This window comes from Ranitomeya variabilis, chromosome 2 (assembly GCF_051348905.1).
Source record: "Ranitomeya variabilis isolate aRanVar5 chromosome 2, aRanVar5.hap1, whole genome shotgun sequence".
NCBI lineage: Eukaryota > Metazoa > Chordata > Amphibia > Anura > Dendrobatidae > Ranitomeya > Ranitomeya variabilis.
In genome coordinates, this window is record NC_135233.1 from 1107589682 (window position 1) to 1107603352 (window position 13671).

At 44.3% G+C, this 13671-nt stretch overlaps 27 non-coding genes across 27 annotated transcripts; 20 read left to right on the forward strand and 7 right to left on the reverse strand.

Annotated features, from left to right (window-relative positions):
* Positions 1 to 741: 741 nt before the first annotated feature.
* Positions 742 to 813, forward strand: TRNAG-UCC (transfer RNA glycine (anticodon UCC)). The gene has a single exon. It is a non-coding gene; the product is annotated as a tRNA-Gly (tRNA).
* Positions 814 to 1279: 466 nt separating this feature from the next.
* On the forward strand, positions 1280 to 1352 carry TRNAA-AGC (transfer RNA alanine (anticodon AGC)). The gene has a single exon. It is a non-coding gene; the product is annotated as a tRNA-Ala (tRNA).
* A 108-nt stretch (positions 1353 to 1460) lies between these two features.
* TRNAY-GUA (transfer RNA tyrosine (anticodon GUA)) lies at positions 1461 to 1546 on the forward strand. Its single transcript is given in 2 exon segments — positions 1461 to 1497; positions 1511 to 1546. It is a non-coding gene; the product is annotated as a tRNA-Tyr (tRNA).
* A 163-nt stretch (positions 1547 to 1709) lies between these two features.
* Positions 1710 to 1783, reverse strand: TRNAN-GUU (transfer RNA asparagine (anticodon GUU)). The gene has a single exon. It is a non-coding gene; the product is annotated as a tRNA-Asn (tRNA).
* A 225-nt stretch (positions 1784 to 2008) lies between these two features.
* On the forward strand, positions 2009 to 2080 carry TRNAM-CAU (transfer RNA methionine (anticodon CAU)). The gene has a single exon. It is a non-coding gene; the product is annotated as a tRNA-Met (tRNA).
* A 639-nt stretch (positions 2081 to 2719) lies between these two features.
* Positions 2720 to 2792, forward strand: TRNAA-AGC (transfer RNA alanine (anticodon AGC)). The gene has a single exon. It is a non-coding gene; the product is annotated as a tRNA-Ala (tRNA).
* Positions 2793 to 3448: 656 nt separating this feature from the next.
* Positions 3449 to 3520, forward strand: TRNAM-CAU (transfer RNA methionine (anticodon CAU)). The gene has a single exon. It is a non-coding gene; the product is annotated as a tRNA-Met (tRNA).
* Positions 3521 to 3628: 108 nt separating this feature from the next.
* TRNAG-UCC (transfer RNA glycine (anticodon UCC)) lies at positions 3629 to 3700 on the forward strand. Its single transcript has one exon. It is a non-coding gene; the product is annotated as a tRNA-Gly (tRNA).
* Positions 3701 to 4602: 902 nt separating this feature from the next.
* TRNAN-GUU (transfer RNA asparagine (anticodon GUU)) lies at positions 4603 to 4676 on the reverse strand. Its single transcript has one exon. It is a non-coding gene; the product is annotated as a tRNA-Asn (tRNA).
* Positions 4677 to 4901: 225 nt separating this feature from the next.
* Positions 4902 to 4973, forward strand: TRNAM-CAU (transfer RNA methionine (anticodon CAU)). The gene has a single exon. It is a non-coding gene; the product is annotated as a tRNA-Met (tRNA).
* A 108-nt stretch (positions 4974 to 5081) lies between these two features.
* On the forward strand, positions 5082 to 5153 carry TRNAG-UCC (transfer RNA glycine (anticodon UCC)). The gene has a single exon. It is a non-coding gene; the product is annotated as a tRNA-Gly (tRNA).
* A 746-nt stretch (positions 5154 to 5899) lies between these two features.
* TRNAA-AGC (transfer RNA alanine (anticodon AGC)) lies at positions 5900 to 5972 on the forward strand. Its single transcript has one exon. It is a non-coding gene; the product is annotated as a tRNA-Ala (tRNA).
* A 108-nt stretch (positions 5973 to 6080) lies between these two features.
* Positions 6081 to 6166, forward strand: TRNAY-GUA (transfer RNA tyrosine (anticodon GUA)). The gene is given in 2 exon segments: positions 6081 to 6117; positions 6131 to 6166. It is a non-coding gene; the product is annotated as a tRNA-Tyr (tRNA).
* A 163-nt stretch (positions 6167 to 6329) lies between these two features.
* Positions 6330 to 6403, reverse strand: TRNAN-GUU (transfer RNA asparagine (anticodon GUU)). Its single transcript has one exon. It is a non-coding gene; the product is annotated as a tRNA-Asn (tRNA).
* Positions 6404 to 6724: 321 nt separating this feature from the next.
* On the reverse strand, positions 6725 to 6798 carry TRNAN-GUU (transfer RNA asparagine (anticodon GUU)). The gene has a single exon. It is a non-coding gene; the product is annotated as a tRNA-Asn (tRNA).
* Positions 6799 to 7023: 225 nt separating this feature from the next.
* TRNAM-CAU (transfer RNA methionine (anticodon CAU)) lies at positions 7024 to 7095 on the forward strand. The gene has a single exon. It is a non-coding gene; the product is annotated as a tRNA-Met (tRNA).
* A 108-nt stretch (positions 7096 to 7203) lies between these two features.
* Positions 7204 to 7275, forward strand: TRNAG-UCC (transfer RNA glycine (anticodon UCC)). The gene has a single exon. It is a non-coding gene; the product is annotated as a tRNA-Gly (tRNA).
* A 463-nt stretch (positions 7276 to 7738) lies between these two features.
* On the forward strand, positions 7739 to 7811 carry TRNAA-AGC (transfer RNA alanine (anticodon AGC)). Its single transcript has one exon. It is a non-coding gene; the product is annotated as a tRNA-Ala (tRNA).
* A 108-nt stretch (positions 7812 to 7919) lies between these two features.
* TRNAY-GUA (transfer RNA tyrosine (anticodon GUA)) lies at positions 7920 to 8005 on the forward strand. Its single transcript is given in 2 exon segments — positions 7920 to 7956; positions 7970 to 8005. It is a non-coding gene; the product is annotated as a tRNA-Tyr (tRNA).
* Positions 8006 to 8168: 163 nt separating this feature from the next.
* On the reverse strand, positions 8169 to 8242 carry TRNAN-GUU (transfer RNA asparagine (anticodon GUU)). The gene has a single exon. It is a non-coding gene; the product is annotated as a tRNA-Asn (tRNA).
* A 321-nt stretch (positions 8243 to 8563) lies between these two features.
* Positions 8564 to 8637, reverse strand: TRNAN-GUU (transfer RNA asparagine (anticodon GUU)). Its single transcript has one exon. It is a non-coding gene; the product is annotated as a tRNA-Asn (tRNA).
* Positions 8638 to 8862: 225 nt separating this feature from the next.
* TRNAM-CAU (transfer RNA methionine (anticodon CAU)) lies at positions 8863 to 8934 on the forward strand. The gene has a single exon. It is a non-coding gene; the product is annotated as a tRNA-Met (tRNA).
* Positions 8935 to 9042: 108 nt separating this feature from the next.
* TRNAG-UCC (transfer RNA glycine (anticodon UCC)) lies at positions 9043 to 9114 on the forward strand. The gene has a single exon. It is a non-coding gene; the product is annotated as a tRNA-Gly (tRNA).
* A 463-nt stretch (positions 9115 to 9577) lies between these two features.
* Positions 9578 to 9650, forward strand: TRNAA-AGC (transfer RNA alanine (anticodon AGC)). Its single transcript has one exon. It is a non-coding gene; the product is annotated as a tRNA-Ala (tRNA).
* A 108-nt stretch (positions 9651 to 9758) lies between these two features.
* Positions 9759 to 9844, forward strand: TRNAY-GUA (transfer RNA tyrosine (anticodon GUA)). Its single transcript is given in 2 exon segments — positions 9759 to 9795; positions 9809 to 9844. It is a non-coding gene; the product is annotated as a tRNA-Tyr (tRNA).
* A 163-nt stretch (positions 9845 to 10007) lies between these two features.
* Positions 10008 to 10081, reverse strand: TRNAN-GUU (transfer RNA asparagine (anticodon GUU)). Its single transcript has one exon. It is a non-coding gene; the product is annotated as a tRNA-Asn (tRNA).
* Positions 10082 to 10486: 405 nt separating this feature from the next.
* On the forward strand, positions 10487 to 10558 carry TRNAG-UCC (transfer RNA glycine (anticodon UCC)). The gene has a single exon. It is a non-coding gene; the product is annotated as a tRNA-Gly (tRNA).
* The last annotated feature ends 3113 nt before the right edge of the window (positions 10559 to 13671 follow it).

Genomic DNA, 13671 nt, shown 5'->3' on the forward strand with positions numbered 1-13671 from the left:
TGGCCAAAACAATCCTTCGATAGCTCAGCTGGTAGAGCGGAGGACTGTACCTCTAAATTAGCAATCCTTAGGTTGCTGGTTCAATTCCGGCTCGAAGGAAGTTTTGTTTATCTTATCTCATACAGAAAGTTTTTCTCCAGTTTGCCTCGTGAATTCAAAACATAGTCAGCAAAATGGCTTTTACATGAGAGAGATGCTCAGCACCAATGCAAAAACTTCTCCAACTGTGCAACGTCTCTGGGTGGACTGCAAAAGGGTGCGACGTCCCTGGGTGGACTCGAACCACCAACCTTTCGGTTAACAGCCGAAGGCGCTAACCGATTGCGCCACAGAGACCCAATGGACCACAATTTTTGCCTGCACCTTAAGCAAGGTCAGACACCGTATCTTCAAATGATTTTCAACAATATGACTAAAGGAAACAGAAAAAAACAAAGAAATAATTCCAAAACACCAAGAATAATCTAGTTGCCAACAGATAAGAAATGGCTGATAAATTACACGACACAGACCAGAAGGCAGACAGTAATTAGACTTCGACTCTAAGCATCCAACACTACGAGCAGAGTGGCGCAGCGGAAGCGTGCTGGGCCCATAACCCAGAGGTCGATGGATCGAAACCATCCTCTTCTAAAAGGTTGTGTTTTATACTTTTCATCATTACATTGCATCCAAATGCTTCTGTCAACAGAAAGTTTAGTGTTATTGCAGAAAATGTCAAAAAAACGTACACTTCCGAAAGCGTTGGTGGTATAGTGGTGAGCATAGCTGCCTTCCAAGCAGTTGACCCGGGTTCGATTCCCGGCCAACGCATGTCTTGCTTTTCACCATTGGTGTTTCATTTATTCTCTTTTAATGTTTTGTGTTAAGGCTCATGCTCTACTCTCTTCTTACAGTTTAGCAACCACAGAAAGGAGGAAAAAAAAAGACCAGGAGGCCTTCACGACCTCTCAGCATTTTCGATAAACAAACCAACCCATAAAAGTTCAACGGTTCTCCTTGGGATTGTGCTACATCACAACTTTTTTCTACAAACTATGCAAGTTTTTTCACTGTCCCCGGTTTGATTCTCCATGTGCATAGAAAGGGTTTGCTAGAAAGTTGCTCGACTGTATTTGTAGGTCACCAATCACGTTGTGGACTCCTTAAATGTTCTTCAAGTATGGGAAAACGGAGTCCACACTTAAAAAAAAAAAAAAAAAAAGCAATGTCATCTGTGACTGTATATGAAAATTGTGACCTGGTGTGACGTGAAACTGACGTCAAGTTTCACAGGTTTGGGGGATTAGCTCAAGTGGTAGAGCGCTCGCTTAGCATGCGAGAGGTAGCGGGATCGATGCCCGCATTCTCCAATGCTACCATTGGATTCCTTTTTCGCAGAGTTGAATGAATCATTTTTACCATCTGCCCGTGGCACCCACGGCCAAACCTAGGAGGCTTTCGACAGTGGCCAAAACAATCCTTCGATAGCTCAGCTGGTAGAGCGGAGGACTGTAGCTCTAAATTAGCAATCCTTAGGTCGCTGGTTCAATTCCGGCTCGAAGGAAGTTTTGTTTATCTTATCTCATACAGAAAGTTTTTCTCCAGTTTGCCTCGTGAATTCAAAACATAGTCAGCAAAATGGCTTTTACATGAGAGAGATGCTCAGCACCAATGCAAAAACTTCTCCAACTGTGCAACGTCTCTGGGTGGACTGCAAAAGGGTGCGACGTCCCTGGGTGGACTCGAACCACCAACCTTTCGGTTAACAGCCGAACGCGCTAACCGATTGCGCCACAGAGACCCAATGGACCACAATTTTTGCCTGCACCTTAAGCAAGGTCAGACACCGTTTCTTCAAATGATTTTCAACAATATGACTAAAGGAAACAGAAAAAAACAAAGAAATAATTGCAAAACACCAAGAATAATCTAGTTGCCAACAGATAAGAAATGGCTGATAAATTACACGACACAGACCAGAAGGCAGACAGTAATTAGACTTCGACTCTAAGCATTCAACACTACGAGCAGAGTGGCGCAGCGGAAGCGTGCTGGGCCCATAACCCAGAGGTCGATGGATCGAAACCATCCTCTGCTAAAAGGTTGTGTTTTATACTTTTCATCATTACATTGCATCCAAATGCTTCTGTCAACAGAAAGTTTAGTGTTATTGCAGAAAATGTCAAAAAAACGTACACTTCCGAAAGCGTTGGTGGTATAGTGGTGAGCATAGCTGCCTTCCAAGCAGTTGACCCGAGTTCGATTCCCGGCCAACGCATGTCTTGCTTTTCACCATTGGTGTTGCATTTATTCTCTTTTAATGTTTTGTGTTAAGGCTCATGCTCTACTCTCTTCTTACAGTTTAGCAACCACAGAAAGGAGGAAAAAAAAAGACCAGGAGGCCTTCACGACCTCTCAGCATTTTCGATAAACAAACCAACCCATAAAAGTTCAACGGTTCTCCTTGGGATTGTGCTACATCACAACTTTTTTCTACAAACTATGCAAGTTTTTTCACTGTCCCCGGTTTGATTCTCCATGTGCATAGAAAGGGTTTGCTAGAAAGTTGCTCGACTGTATTTGTAGGTCACCAATCACGTTGTGGACTCCTTAAATGTCCTTCAAGTATGGGAAAACGGAGTCCACACTTAAAAAAAAAAAAGCAATGTCATCTGTGACTGTATATGAAAATTGTGACCTGGTGTGACGTGAAACTGACGTCAAGTTTCACAGGTTTGGGGGATTAGCTCAAGTGGTAGAGCGCTCGCTTAGCATGCGAGAGGTAGCGGGATCGATGCCCGCATTCTCCAATGCTACCATTGGATTCCTTTTTCGCAGAGTTGAATGAATCATTTTTACCATCTGCCCGTGGCACCCACGGCCAAACCTAGGAGGCTTTCGACAGTGGCCAAAACAATCCTTCGATAGCTCAGCTGGTAGAGCGGAGGACTGTAGCTCTAAATTAGCAATCCTTAGGTCGCTGGTTCAATTCCGGCTCAAAGGAAGTTTTGTTTATCTTATCTCATACAGAAAGTTTTTCTCCAGTTTGCCTCGTGAATTCAAAACATAGTCAGCAAAATGGCTTTTACATGAGAGAGATGCTCAGCACCAATGCAAAAACTTCTCCAACTGTGCAACGTCTCTGGGTGGACTGCAAAAGGGTGCGACGTCCCTGGGTGGACTCAAACCACCAACCTTTCGGTTAACAGCCGAACGCGCTAACCGATTGCGCCACAGAGACCCAATGGACCACAATTTTTGCCTGCACCTTAAGCAAGGTCAGACACCGTTTCTTCAAATGATTTTCAACAATATGACTAAAGGAAACAGAAAAAAACAAAGAAATAATTGCAAAACACCAAGAATAATCTAGTTGCCAACAGATAAGAAATGGCTGATAAATTACACGACACAGACCAGAAGGCAGACAGTAATTAGACTTCGACTCTAAGCATCCAACACTACGAGCAGAGTGGCGCAGCGGAAGCGTGCTGGGCCCATAACCCAGAGGTCGATGGATCGAAACCATCCTCTGCTAAAAGGTTGTGTTTTATACTTTTCATCATTACATTGCATCCAAATGCTTCTGTCAACAGAAAGTTTAGTGTTATTGCAGAAAATGTCAAAAAAACGTACACTTCCGAAAGCGTTGGTGGTATAGTGGTGAGCATAGCTGCCTTCCAAGCAGTTGACCCGGGTTCGATTCCCGGCCAACGCATGTCTTGCTTTTCACCATTGGTGTTGCATTTATTCTCTTTTAATGTTTTGTGTTAAGGCTCATGCTCTACTCTCTTCTTACAGTTTAGCAACCACAGAAAGGAGGAAAAAAAAAGACCAGGAGGCCTTCACGACCTCTCAGCATTTTCGATAAACAAACCAACCCATAAAAGTTCAACGGTTCTCCTTGGGATTGTGCTACATCACAACTTTTTTCTACAAACTATGCAAGTTTTTTCACTGTCCCCGGTTTGATTCTCCATGTGCATAGAAAGGGTTTGCTAGAAAGTTGCTCGACTGTATTTGTAGGTCACCAATCACATTGTGGACTCCTTAAATGTTCTTCAAGTATGGGAAAACGGAGTCCACACTTAAAAAAAAAAAAAAAAAAAAAAAAAGCAATGTCATCTGTGACTGTATATGAAAATTGTGACCTGGTGTGACGTGAAACTGACGTCAAGTTTCACAGGTTTGGGGGATTAGCTCAAGTGGTAGAGCGCTCGCTTAGCGTGCGAGAGGCAGCGGGATCGATGCCCGCATTCTCCAATGCTACCATTGGATTCCTTTTTCGCAGAGTTGAATGAATCATTTTTACCATCTGCCCGTGGCACCCACGGCCAAACCTAGGAGGCTTTCGACAGTGGCCGAAACAATCCTTCGATAGCTCAGCTGGTAGAGCGGAGGACTGTAGCTCTAAATTAGCAATCCTTAGGTCGCTGGTTCAATTCCGGCTTGAAGGAAGTTTTGTTTATCTTATCTCATACAGAAAGTTTTTCTCCAGTTTGCCTCGTGAATTCAAAACATAGTCAGCAAAATGGCTTTTACATGAGAGAGATGCTCAGCACCAATGCAAAAACTTCTCCAACTGTGCAACGTCTCTGGGTGGACTGCAAAAGGGTGCGACGTCCCTGGGTGGACTCGAACCACCAACCTTTCGGTTAACAGCCGAACGCGCTAACCGATTGCGCCACAGAGACCCAATGGACCACAATTTTTGCCTGCACCTTAAGCAAGGTCAGACACCGTTTCTTCAAATGATTTTCAACAATATGACTAAAGGAAACAGAAAAAAACAAAGAAATAATTGCAAAACACCAAGAATAATCTAGTTGCCAACAGATAAGAAATGGCTGATAAATTACACGACACAGACCAGAAGGCAGACAGTAATTAGACTTCGACTCTAAGCATCCAACACTACGAGCAGAGTGGCGCAGCGGAAGCGTGCTGGGCCCATAACCCAGAGGTCGATGGATCGAAACCATCCTCTGCTAAAAGGTTGTGTTTTATACTTTTCATCATTACATTGCATCCAAATGCTTCTGTCAACAGAAAGTTTAGTGTTATTGCAGAAAATGTCAAAAAAACATACACTTCCGAAAGCGTTGGTGGTATAGTGGTGAGCATAGCTGCCTTCCAAGCAGTTGACCCGGGTTCGATTCCCGGCCAACGCATGTCTTGCTTTTCACCATTGGTGTTGCATTTATTCTCTTTTAATGTTTTGTGTTAAGGCTCATGATCTACTCTCTTCTTACAGTTTAGCAACCACAGAAAGGAGGAAAAAAAAAGACCAGGAGGCCTTCACGACCTCTCAGCATTTTCAATAAACAAACCAACCCATAAAAGTTCAACGGTTCTCCTTGGGATTGTGCTACATCACAACTTTTTTCTACAAACTATGCAAGTTTTTTCACTGTCCCCGGTTTGATTCTCCATGTGCATAGAAAGGGTTTGCTAGAAAGTTGCTCGACTGTATTTGTAGGTCACCAATCACGTTGTGGACTCCTTAAATGTTCTTCAAGTATGGGAAAACGGAGTCCACAGAAAGGAGGAAAAAAAAAGACCAGGAGGCCTTCACGACCTCTCAGCATTTTCGATAAACAAACCAACCCATAAAAGTTCAACGGTTCTCCTTGGGATTGTGCTACATCACAACTTTTTTCTACAAACTATGCAAGTTTTTTCACTGTCCCCGGTTTGATTCTCCATGTGCATAGAAAGGGTTTGCTAGAAAGTTGCTCGACTGTATTTGTAGGTCACCAATCACGTTGTGGACTCCTTAAATGTTCTTCAAGTATGGGAAAACGGAGTCCACACTTAAAAAAAAAAAAAAAAAAAAAAAAAAGCAATGTCATCTGTGACTGTATATGAAAATTGTGACCTGGTGTGACGTGAAACTGACGTCAAGTTTCACAGGTTTGGGGGATTAGCTCAAGTGGTAGAGCGCTCGCTTAGCATGCGAGAGGTAGCGGGATCGATGCCCGCATTCTCCAATGCTACCATTGGATTCCTTTTTCGCAGAGTTGAATGAATCATTTTTACCATCTGCCCGTGGCACCCACGGCCAAACCTAGGAGGCTTTCGACAGTGGCCAAAACAATCCTTCGATAGCTCAGCTGGTAGAGCGGAGGACTGTAGCTCTAAATTAGCAATCCTTAGGTCGCTGGTTCAATTCCGGCTCGAAGGAAGTTTTGTTTATCTTATCTCATACAGAAAGTTTTTCTCCAGTTTGCCTCGTGAATTCAAAACATAGTCAGCAAAATGGCTTTTACATGAGAGAGATGCTCAGCACCAATGCAAAAACTTCTCCAACTGTGCAACGTCTCTGGGTGGACTGCAAAAGGGTGCGACGTCCCTGGGTGGACTCGAACCACCAACCTTTCGGTTAACAGCCGAACGCGCTAACCGATTGCGCCACAGAGACCCAATGGACCACAATTTTTGCCTGCACCTTAAGCAAGGTCAGACACCGTTTCTTCAAATGATTTTCAAAACAATCCTTCGATAGCTCAGCTGGTAGAGCGGAGGACTGTAGCTCTAAATTAGCAATCCTTAGGTCGCTGGTTCAATTCCGGCTTGAAGGAAGTTTTGTTTATCTTATCTCATACAGAAAGTTTTTCTCCATTGCCTCGTGAATTCAAAACATAGTCAGCAAAATGGCTTTTACATGAGCGAGATGCTCAGCACCAATGCAAAAACTTCTCCAACTGTGCAACGTCTCTGGGTGGACTGCAAAAGGGTGCGACGTCCCTGGGTGGACTCGAACCACCAACCTTTCGGTTAACAGCCGAACGCGCTAACCGATTGCGCCACAGAGACCCAATGGACTACAATTTTTGCCTGCACCTTAAGCAAGGTCAGACACCGTTTCTTCAAATGATTTTCAACAATATGACTAAAGGAAACAGAAAAAAACAAAGAAATAATTGCAAAACACCAAGAATAATCTAGTTGCCAACAGATAAGAAATGGCTGATAAATTACACGACACAGACCAGAAGGCAGACAGTAATTAGACTTCGACTCTAAGCATCCAACACTACGAGCAGAGTGGCGCAGCGGAAGCGTGCTGGGCCCATAACCCAGAGGTCGATGGATCGAAACCATCCTCTGCTAAAAGGTTGTGTTTTATACTTTTCATCATTACATTGCATCCAAATGCTTCTGTCAACAGAAAGTTTAGTGTTATTGCAGAAAATGTCAAAAAAACGTACACTTCCGAAAGCGTTGGTGGTATAGTGGTGAGCATAGCTGCCTTCCAAGCAGTTGACCCGGGTTCGATTCCCGGCCAACGCATGTCTTGCTTTTCACCATTGGTGTTGCATTTATTCTCTTTTAATGTTTTGTGTTAAGGCTCATGCTCTACTCTCTTCTTACAGTTTAGCAACCACAGAAAGGAGGAAAAAAAAAGACCAGGAGGCCTTCACGACCTCTCAGCATTTTCGATAAACAAACCAACCCATAAAAGTTCAACGGTTCTCCTTGGGATTGTGCTACATCACAAATTTTTCTACAAACTATGCAAGTTTTTTCACTGTCCCCGGTTTGATTCTCCATGTGCATAGAAAGGGTTTGCTAGAAAGTTGCTCGACTGTATTTGTAGGTCACCAATCACGTTGTGGACTCCTTAAATGTTCTTCAAGTATGGGAAAACGGAGTCCACACTTAAAAAAAAAAAAAAAAAGCAATGTCATCTGTGACTGTATATGAAAATTGTGACCTGGTGTGACGTGAAACTGACGTCAAGTTTCACAGGTTTGGGGGATTAGCTCAAGTGGTAGAGCGCTCGCTTAGCATGCGAGAGGTAGCGGGATCGATGCCCGCATTCTCCAATGCTACCATTGGATTCCTTTTTCGCAGAGTTGAATGAATCATTTTTACCATCTGCCCGTGGCACCCACGGCCAAACCTAGGAGGCTTTCGACAGTGGCCAAAACAATCCTTCGATAGCTCAGCTGGTAGAGCGGAGGACTGTAGCTCTAAATTAGCAATCCTTAGGTCGCTGGTTCAATTCCGGCTCGAAGGAAGTTTTGTTTATCTTATCTCATACAGAAAGTTTTTCTCCAGTTTGCCTCGTGAATTCAAAACATAGTCAGCAAAATGGCTTTTACATGAGAGAGATGCTCAGCACCAATGCAAAAACTTCTCCAACTGTGCAACGTCTCTGGGTGGACTGCAAAAGGGTGCGACGTCCCTGGGTGGACTCGAACCACCAACCTTTCGGTTAACAGCCGAACGCGCTAACCGATTGCGCCACAGAGACCCAATGGACCACAATTTTTGCCTGCACCTTAAGCAAGGTCAGACACCGTTTCTTCAAATGATTTTCAAAACAATCCTTCGATAGCTCAGCTGGTAGAGCGGAGGACTGTAGCTCTAAATTAGCAATCCTTAGGTCGCTGGTTCAATTCCGGCTTGAAGGAAGTTTTGTTTATCTTATCTCATACAGAAAGTTTTTCTCCATTGCCTCGTGAATTCAAAACATAGTCAGCAAAATGGCTTTTACATGAGCGAGATGCTCAGCACCAATGCAAAAACTTCTCCAACTGTGCAACGTCTCTGGGTGGACTGCAAAAGGGTGCGACGTCCCTGGGTGGACTCGAACCACCAACCTTTCGGTTAACAGCCGAACGCGCTAACCGATTGCGCCACAGAGACCCAATGGACTACAATTTTTGCCTGCACCTTAAGCAAGGTCAGACACCGTTTCTTCAAATGATTTTCAACAATATGACTAAAGGAAACAGAAAAAAACAAAGAAATAATTGCAAAACACCAAGAATAATCTAGTTGCCAACAGATAAGAAATGGCTGATAAATTACACGACACAGACCAGAAGGCAGACAGTAATTAGACTTCGACTCTAAGCATCCAACACTACGAGCAGAGTGGCGCAGCGGAAGCGTGCTGGGCCCATAACCCAGAGGTCGATGGATCGAAACCATCCTCTGCTAAAAGGTTGTGTTTTATACTTTTCATCATTACATTGCATCCAAATGCTTCTGTCAACAGAAAGTTTAGTGTTATTGCAGAAAATGTCAAAAAAACGTACACTTCCGAAAGCGTTGGTGGTATAGTGGTGAGCATAGCTGCCTTCCAAGCAGTTGACCCGGGTTCGATTCCCGGCCAACGCATGTCTTGCTTTTCACCATTGGTGTTGCATTTATTCTCTTTTAATGTTTTGTGTTAAGGCTCATGCTCTACTCTCTTCTTACAGTTTAGCAACCACAGAAAGGAGGAAAAAAAAAGACCAGGAGGCCTTCACGACCTCTCAGCATTTTCGATAAACAAACCAACCCATAAAAGTTCAACGGTTCTCCTTGGGATTGTGCTACATCACAAATTTTTCTACAAACTATGCAAGTTTTTTCACTGTCCCCGGTTTGATTCTCCATGTGCATAGAAAGGGTTTGCTAGAAAGTTGCTCGACTGTATTTGTAGGTCACCAATCACGTTGTGGACTCCTTAAATGTTCTTCAAGTATGGGAAAACGGAGTCCACACTTAAAAAAAAAAAAAAAAAGCAATGTCATCTGTGACTGTATATGAAAATTGTGACCTGGTGTGACGTGAAACTGACGTCAAGTTTCACAGGTTTGGGGGATTAGCTCAAGTGGTAGAGCGCTCGCTTAGCATGCGAGAGGTAGCGGGATCGATGCCCGCATTCTCCAATGCTACCATTGGATTCCTTTTTCGCAGAGTTGAATGAATCATTTTTACCATCTGCCCGTGGCACCCACGGCCAAACCTAGGAGGCTTTCGACAGTGGCCAAAACAATCCTTCGATAGCTCAGCTGGTAGAGCGGAGGACTGTAGCTCTAAATTAGCAATCCTTAGGTCGCTGGTTCAATTCCGGCTCGAAGGAAGTTTTGTTTATCTTATCTCATACAGAAAGTTTTTCTCCAGTTTGCCTCGTGAATTCAAAACATAGTCAGCAAAATGGCTTTTACATGAGAGAGATGCTCAGCACCAATGCAAAAACTTCTCCAACTGTGCAACGTCTCTGGGTGGACTGCAAAAGGGTGCGACGTCCCTGGGTGGACTCGAACCACCAACCTTTCGGTTAACAGCCGAACGCGCTAACCGATTGCGCCACAGAGACCCAATGGACCACAATTTTTGCCTGCACCTTAAGCAAGGTCAGACACCGTTTCTTCAAATGATTTTCAACAATATGACTAAAGGAAACAGAAAAAAACAAAGAAATAATTGCAAAACACCAAGAATAATCTAGTTGCCAACAGATAAGAAATGGCTGATAAATTACACGACACAGACCAGAAGGCAGACAGTAATTAGACTTCGAGTCTAAGCATCCAACACTACGAGCAGAGTGGCGCAGCGGAAGCGTGCTGGGCCCATAACCCAGAGGTCGATGGATCGAAACTATCCTCTGCTAAAAGGTTGTGTTTTATACTTTTCATCATTACATTGCATCCAAATGCTTCTGTCAACAGAAAGTTTAGTGTTATTGCAGAAAATGTCAAAAAAACGTACACTTCCGAAAGCGTTGGTGGTATAGTGGTGAGCATAGCTGCCTTCCAAGCAGTTGACCCGGGTTCGATTCCCGGCCAACGCATGTCTTGCTTTTCACCATTGGTGTTGCATTTATTCTCTTTTAATGTTTTGTGTTAAGGCTCATGCTCTACTCTCTTCTTACAGTTTAGCAACCACAGAAAGGAGGAAAAAAAAAGACCAGGAGGCCTTCACGACCTCTCAGCATTTTCGATAAACAAACCAACCCATAAAAGTTCAACGGTTCTCCTTGGGATTGTGCTACATCACAACTTTTTTCTACAAACTATGCAAGTTTTTTCACTGTCCCCGGTTTGATTCTCCATGTGCATAGAAAGGGTTTGCTAGAAAGTTGCTCGACTGTATTTGTAGGTCACCAATCACGTTGTGGACTCCTTAAATGTTCTTCAAGTATGTGAAAACGGAGTCCACACTTAAAAAAAAAAAAGCAATGTCATCTGTGACTGTATATGAAAATAGGGTTGAGCGACTTTCATTTTTTTAAGATCGAGTAGGGTTTTGGGAAACCCGATTTTGTCCAGAGTCGAGTCGAGTGCAGTCGGCCGATTATCGCTAAAAGTCGGGGATCGACCGAAACACGAAACCCAATGCAAGTCAATGGGGAAGCATAGTCGGCAGTGAGTGGAGGCCAGGAAAACACCTACAGTGCCCATTTTAATGCCAAAAACATCCATTCTTGTTTCTGAAGCTTGCCAATCTTAATTAACTGTATAATAATAGTTGGGCATAGGGAATTGGGTGAAAGTTGTGGGGGGAGTAGGGCTGGCTCAAGTTTTTCGTGGGCCCAGGAAATGCGGACTACGTCACGGCGGTGTTGCAGGGAAAGGTAAGTATTTAAAAGTTGCAAGTGCTGTGATCCTGAGCAAGCAGGGGGGGGGCCCACTCGTTCGCATTGCCACTGGCACAGGGCCCCTCAAAGTACGGCGGTGTGTTTGCATGGCGGGGGCGCCTCCCACCAGCAGCGACACTTTTGCGTACTCTGAGGGGCCCTGTGCCAGTGACGTCGCCAACGAGTATGCCCCCCCACCTGATGAAGGAACCTGCACTTTCATCTGCACCTTCCTCTTTGTCCCTGTGTAAGGTGGTATAACATGCGGGAAGGGGAACCTTACTTTCAGCAGGGACAGATTCTGGCTGTGTAGAGTACAAGGGGAATGTAGTGGTCTAGGTCAATGTACCAGCAGACTCATTTAGCAGTGGCTGGGCAATGGGCAGGATGAGGAGGAAACAGATATAGGGCCAAAGAATAAAGTAGGCTACATGCAGTTCAAAATTGGTAACAGGACTAAACAGGCGGCATTGCTTTGTTCAGTGGAGTAGCAAACCCAAGAGCAGCAGACACTGTTTCAAGGGCCTAACCACACTAGTAGGCCAAATGCAGTTTAATATCTGATAGTATAGGGCGAAAGCCAGAATGTGGAAGCTCAGCTTTGTTCAGTTGAGGACAACACCAGGGAGGGGCAGACACCTTTAGTAGGCCGGAAAAGCCTATTGCATTTTTTAAAATGGTAATTTGGAGCAGAAGGTTGAAGCTCAGCTTTATTTACTTGAGGGCAACACCAGGGAGGGGCAGAAGCCGTTAGTAGGCCCTAACCACCATTTTTTTTTTTTAAACCACATAATGAGAGCCGGAAGGTTGAAGCTCAGCTTTATTTAGTTGAGGACAACACCAGGGAGGGGCACACAGACAGACACCTTTAGTAGGCCTGAAAAGCCTATTGCATTTTTCAAAATGGTAATTTGGAGCAGAAGGTTGAAGCTCAGCTTTATTTAGTTGAGGGCAACACCAGGGAGGGGCAGAAGCCGTTAGTAGGCCCTAACCACCATTTTTTTTTTAAAACCACATAATGAGAGCCGGAAGGTTGAAGCTCAGCTTTATTTAGTTGAGGACAACACCAGGGAGGGGCAGAAGCCGTTAGTAGGCCCTAACCACCATTTTTTTTTTTTAAACCACATAATGAGAGCCGGAAGGTTGAAGCTCAGCTTTATTTAGTTGAGGACAACACCAGGGAGGGGCACACAGACAGACACCTTTAGTAGGCCTGAAAAGCCTATTGCATTTTTCAAAATGGTAATTTGGAGCAGAAGGTTGAAGCTCAGCTTTATTTAGTTGAGGGCAACACCAGGGAGGGGCAGAAGCCGTTAGTAGGCCCTAACCACCATTTTTTTTTTAAAACCACATAATGAGAGCCGGAAGGTTGAAGCTCAGCTTTATTTAGTTGAGGACAACACCAGGGAGGGGCAGAAGCCGTTAGTAGGCCCTAACCACCATTTTTTTTTTTTAAACCACATAATGAGAGCCGGAAGGTTGAAGCTCAGCTTTATTTAGTTGAGGACAACACCAGGGAGGGGCACACAGACAGACACCTTTAGTAGGCCTGAAAAGCCTATTGCATTTTTCAAAATGGTAATTTGGAGCAGAAGGTTGAAGCTCAGCTTTATTTAGTTGAGGGCAACACCAGGGAGGGGCAGAAGCCGTTAGTAGGCCCTAACCACCATTTTTTTTTTAAAACCACATAATGAGAGCCGGAAGGTTGAAGCTCAGCTTTATTTAGTTGAGGACAACACCAGGGAGGGGCAGAAGCCGTTAGTAGGCCCTAACCACCATTTTTTTTTTTAAAACCACATAATGAGAGCCGGAAGGTTGAAGCTCAGCTTTATTTAGTTGAGGACAACACCAGGGAGGGGCAGAAGCCGTTAGTAGGCCCTAACCACCATTTTTTTTTTTAAAACCACATAATGAGAGCCGGAAGGTTGAAGCTCAGCTTTATTTAGTTGAGGACAACACCAGGGAGGGGCACACAGACAGACACCTTTTGTAGGCCTGAAAAGCCTATTGCATTTTTCAAAATGGTAATTTGGAGCAGAAGGTTGAAGCTCAGCTTTATTTAGTTGAGGGCAACACCAGGGAGGGGCAGAAGCCGTTAGTAGGCCCTAACCACCATTTTTTTTTTAAAACCACATAATGAGAGCCGGAAGGTTGAAGCTCAGCTTTATTTAGTTGAGGACAACACCAGGGAGGGGCAGAAGCCGTTAGTAGGCCCTAACCACCATTTTTTTTTTTAAAACCACATAATGAGAGCCGGAAGGTTGAAGCTCAGCTTTATTTAGTTGAGGACAACACCAGGGAGGGGCAGAAGCCGTTAGTAGGCCCTA